The sequence below is a fragment of the Rhyacophila brunnea genome, unplaced genomic scaffold (assembly GCF_057557595.1).
Source record: "Rhyacophila brunnea isolate RB1 unplaced genomic scaffold, BYU_Rbru_1.0 scaffold_28, whole genome shotgun sequence".
Classification (NCBI taxonomy): domain Eukaryota; kingdom Metazoa; phylum Arthropoda; class Insecta; order Trichoptera; family Rhyacophilidae; genus Rhyacophila; species Rhyacophila brunnea.
Window position 1 is genome coordinate 3,518,340 of NW_028232945.1, and position 5,705 is coordinate 3,524,044.

The 5,705-nt window shown below is 29.9% G+C and overlaps 1 pseudogene; it reads left to right on the plus strand.

The window, feature by feature from the left end:
* The first annotated feature begins 385 nt into the window (after positions 1–385).
* LOC147068690 (uncharacterized) lies at positions 386–2,953 on the plus strand (annotated as a pseudogene).
* The last annotated feature ends 2,752 nt before the right edge of the window (positions 2,954–5,705 follow it).

The window sequence follows — 5,705 nt, forward strand, 5'->3', positions numbered from 1 at the left end:
CTTATTTTTTCAAATTTTTCATGGGACTTATTTATTTCTTGTTTTTTCAAATTTTTCATAGGACTTATTTATTCCTTGTTTTTTCAAATTTTTCATGGGACTTATTTATTCCTCCTTTTAGAAATATTTGATGCAAACTATTTGATAGTGAGATTAACTCCTTCCTTATTGAAAAATTCAATATCAATAAATTTTTTGAGATTTTATAACATTTTTGGGAATTATTGAACCATTTCTTTTAATTTTTTTGGATAGTAATTATTTATTCTCTCTTTTATATTTCTTTGATAAGAATTATTTATTCCTTCTTTTATATTTCTTTGATAAGAATTATTTATTCCTTCTTTTTAATTTTTCTTGTATTATTTCAATTACATAAATATTTTTTTTGTGATCCCCTCAAATGGTCGATCTTACAATGGACAAGGTCCATAAATTGATGCATAACCAGTCGAATATCCGTAACATCTCTGTGATTGCGCATGTCGATCATGGAAAGAGTACACTTACAGATACCTTAGTTATTAAAGCGAAAATAGCTTCGGTTGATAGTGGAGGTGGTCGATATATGGATACGCGAGCTGATGAACAGCAACGTGGTATAACTATCAAATCCACCGCTATTTCAATGCAATTTTCCATGAAAGAAGAGACATTAGAAACTTATTGTCAGGAGAAATTCTCAGGAAATGATTTTTTGATCAATTTAATTGATAGTCCTGGTCACGTCGATTTCTCATCTGAAGTTACAGCAGCATTGAGAGTTACTGATGGTGCTCTTGTGGTAGTTGATTGTGTGGATGGTATTTGTGTGCAAACCCAGACTGTTCTTCGCCAGGCTGTTTCCGAAAGAATTAAACCTACTCTTTGTTTGAACAAACTTGATCGTGCTCTTCTTGAGTTAAAAGTTAGCAAAGAAGACTTATTTACTAACTTAAGAAAGGTAGTTGAAAATTTCAATTCTACTTTACAAACAATAGGACTCGCCTATGATAATCCAGAATTTAGTGTTCCGTCATTAGAACCCGAACTAAATGAAGTTTCTTTCTGCAGTGGTTTACAGCAATGGGGATTTACACTTCGACAGTTTGCAAGTTTTTATCTCTACAGATTTAAGAAGAAAGATGTTAAGGATGCCGAGGCAAAGTTTTGCAAGTTATTGTGGAGCACCAAAATGTACTTTACAAGCGACGATCCATTCGATGAGACAGGCACCTTTGTAAAGAAAGGTCCAAATGAGAGACGACCATTCATTGTTTTTGTTCTTAATCCAATCTATAAGGTGACAGAAATGTGCAACAATGGTGATATACAGGGCATTAAAGATTATCTCGCTAAATTTAAAGTTGATTGTTCTAAAGCAAATTTCTACGGAACCGGTAAAGAGCTCTTCAAGATTGTCATGAGAACATGGTTACCTGCTGCCGATGTGCTTCTCGAGCAAATTATTTTACAATTACCATCCCCGATCAAAAGTCAAAAATACAGAGCATCTCTACTCTATGAAGGACCAGAAGATCAGGCTATGGTAGCTATTCGAAATGCTGATAGTAGTGAAGAAGCCCCTTTGATGCTTTACATAAGTAAGATGGTTCCATATGGTGATAATAGGTTTATAGCTTTTGGTCGTGTCTTTGCAGGAAGAGTTACGCCAGGAAAACCAGTTAGAATTCAGGGTCAAGACTATGTCCCAGGGAGTAAAAATGATTTATTCCATAGGAATATTCAACGGGCAGTGGTGATGATGGGAAAAGTTATTAAAGATGTTCCAGATTGTCCCGCTGGTAATATTATTGGTGTAATAGGAATTGATAATGAGCTGAAAAAGACAGGTACAATTACAAATTTCAGTGCTGCCCATAACATCAGGTCCATGAAGTTTAGTGTATCACCCGTTGTGAAATACAGTGTCAAGCCTAAAAACGCTTCAGAGCTTCCTAAATTGAAAGAAGGTCTTCTTAAACTGAGTAAGAGTGATCCTTTGTGTGTCATTAACTTTAATGACAATGGAGAGTGTACAATTGCTGGCGCAGGTGAGTTACATTTAGAAATTGCTCTTAGCGATCTTAGTAAAGAATATGCTCAGATTCCAATAGTGACAGGAGAACCATTGGTAAGTTATATCGAAGGAATCAGAGGCAGTACAAACAATTCCAAGATGTCAAAGAGTGCGAATAAACACAACAGAATATATATGACTTGTGATCAATTGGAAGAGGAAATTGTTGATGGTATAGTGAACGGCAAGCTCGTAAGCAAAGATGTTAAAGAGAGGGCAGCTTTGTTTAGAGATAACCTTGATATTAATGATGATTGGGTTAAGAAGATTCTATTTTATGGACCTGAAGATAAAGGTCCTAATATTTGTGTTGATGATACGAAGGGAATAGCTTATCTCAACGAAATTAAAGAGTTTATGAGAGAAGGTTTTAGAGAAGTAACTACGAGAGGTCCACTTCTCGGTGAACAACTCAGAGGCGTAAGATTCAACCTCGTGGATTTGACTCTGCACGCCGATGCTATTCATCGAACAGGAAATCAAATTACAGCACCAGTTGTGAGCGTATGTAAGGGGCTTATCATGAACTCTGATCCTATTTTATATGAACCACTTTTCTTCGTTGAAGTTAATGTCAGTAATGAAACAATGAGTGGTGTCGTAAATGCTTTGAGTAAAAGGAGAGGTAATGTCGAAGAATACAGAGATGAAAGAGGTGTAAGAACAACTGTAACGGGATACCTGCCTGTAAGAGAAAGCTTCGGTTTTAACAAAGAACTTATGAGCGAAACCAAAGGAGAAGCCAGCTCAGTTTTATCTTTCAGTCACTATAGCGTTCTCCCTGGTAGAGTTGATGTCCCGGACAGCATAACACACCAAACAGTTATGAAAATCAGAGAAAAGAGAGGACTAGGGGAACTTAAGCTCGCAGAAGCATACTTCGATAGGCTATAAAGAAAATTAATTAAATTCGATTTAGTTACCATATTTTTTTAAAACACCCCTTTTTCTACCCATATGAACTAAAGATACAGATCTTGTTTTTATAATTATATATATAATTTATCTATAGTAAATGTAAAAAATATTAAAAAAAACATAAGATAAACAATTAGTTGCCATATTTTAAAAGATGCAACTCCTTATATAAATGAATGCATAAATGATTTTTTAATGTTCATTAAACTTATTTATGCTGTCATATATGGGCATAAAAGTGAATTCGAACAACTTCTAGAAAGATTTCAAAATATAAATAGTAAATACTTTATAAAATATTTAAAGTCTACAAATAATCTAATGTCAAAACTTCTAGATAAGATTTCAAAATATAAATAGTAAAACTTTATAAAATATTTAAAGTCTACAAATAATCTAATGTCAAAACTTCTAGATAAGATTTCAAAATATAAATAGTAAATACTTTATAAAATATATAAAGTTGCCAACAAATCTAATTTCAAAACTTCTAGAAAAAGCTTCAAAATTACAATACTTATAATTTCATAAAATATTTAAAGTCTACAAATAATCTAATGTCAAAACTTCTAGAAAAGGCTTCAAAATGTAAATAATACAGTTTTCATAAAATATTTAAAGTCTACAGATAATCTAATGTCAATAATTCTTGAAAGGCTTAAAATCAAAATAGTATTTATTTCATGAAATATTATACCTCTACAACTAATATAATGTAAAAACTTCTAGAAAGTCTTCAAAATTACAATACTTATAATTTCAAAATATTATACATCACAACTGATATAATGTAAACACCCGAATTTCTACAAGAGAGAATAATAGTCGTAAATTTTTAAAAAACATATCACAATCTTATAAAATAACTTTTCAATACTAATAATATTAGCTTTAATTGAAAGCCTTATATCAAAAAGGTAGTTAAAGGATTTATAATTTTATCTTTTATTTTAAAAAACAATGTGTAATTAAGAAAATACATATGAGACAGATATATTTTATATTTTACTGCATAAAATACCATTCGATATAGAAGAATAAATAACCAAATGGTTATATAAGAATTTTACTGCATAAAATACCATTCGATATAGAAGAATAAATAACCAAATGGTTATATAAGAATTTTACTGCATAAAATACCATTCGATATAGAAGAATAAATAACTAAATGGTTATATAAGAATTAGTACTTATAACTAATACACAGATTTCGTTACATTATTTATAGCCATCTAATATAATGTAGAGCACTTTTTAAATGTTTATGTACAATTTAATCATCATAAATTTTTTAAAGCTTATGTTACATTATAATTTTACAAAATAGATATTGGACTCTACATTGAGTGCCTTTTCTATCGTTATGTACGTATTTTCCTATTAATCAAAGCCGCAAGATATGATATGTGTGTTTCACTCGAGTATGTTAAACAGGAAAGCCGTGTAGTTGGTGGTTTTTTTGCTCTCCACTAAACACTAGAGAGCCTAGAGCTTGTAAGGGCAATAGCTTTACTTAAAATACTGCTTGTTTTTTTACGCATTTCCAATAATAACTTCTATACCGATTTTTTAGTATCACAATCGTAAAATAGCTTGACATATACATGAAAAACCCTTGTTATTGAGGTGAAATACTATTTACGCATATAAATAACTTGTTAGTCCCATTTATGGGTGTTAAATCTTATATTTATGGCGCCATATTTCGATAAACATCTTCAGGATCTTCCTATTCTCATAAAAAAGGCTATAGAAACACCTATAATACAATCTGCTCGAAAATAGAATTCAGAAGAAAATCAGTGAAATCAATTTCTTAGAAAAAGGTTGCTGATCTGCTTTGATAGTATTATAGACTTAAAAAAAGGAAATAATATTATAAAATATAAATAGCGCTTAATATCAAAGAATAAAATAATGTTACTATGCTGCTTTGATAGTATTATTGACTTTAAAAATGATTATCCTATAAAATATAAATAGCGCTTGATATTATAGGATAAATACGTGTTAATATGCTGCTTTGATAGTATTATAGACTTAAAAAAGGAATTATCCTATAAAATATAAATAGCGCTTAATATCAAAGAATAAAATAATGTTACTATGCTGCTTTGATAGTATTATAGACTTTAAAAATGATTATCCTATAAAATATAAATAGCGCTTGATATTATAGGATAAATACGTGTTAATATGCTGCTATGATAGTATTATAGACTTTAAATAAGAATTACTGTGCAAAAATAAAAAAGTAGGGGTGGGATTGGAGGATAGATCCGTGATACTGTGCGGATCTGCTAGCATTATAGACTTGAAAAGATATTATCACATATACATTAAAATGCGCTCTATTTTTAAGAATATTGCAAGAATAATTACTTTGCAAAACAAAAGATAAACATTCAAATAAAAATGATAAAGACAATTTATAGATGATTAAGTTAATTAATAATCTTAACATATAAATTTATCATGCTTGTAAAAAATATTTATCAATTTGAAATAAATTTAATCAAGATCTGTCAAAATTTATCAATATGATATATTACATTAACAAAACAAATGAAATTTAATGGTATTAAAAAAGATACACAACTTGATATAATGAAAAAATTCTGTGGCATTATAATTTTTGTTTTTCTATTAACAATTGTCTTGTCGATGTTTATTTCACATAAAAGTCGCATAGAAAATTATTAAGATGAAAATGTTTCGGAATTTA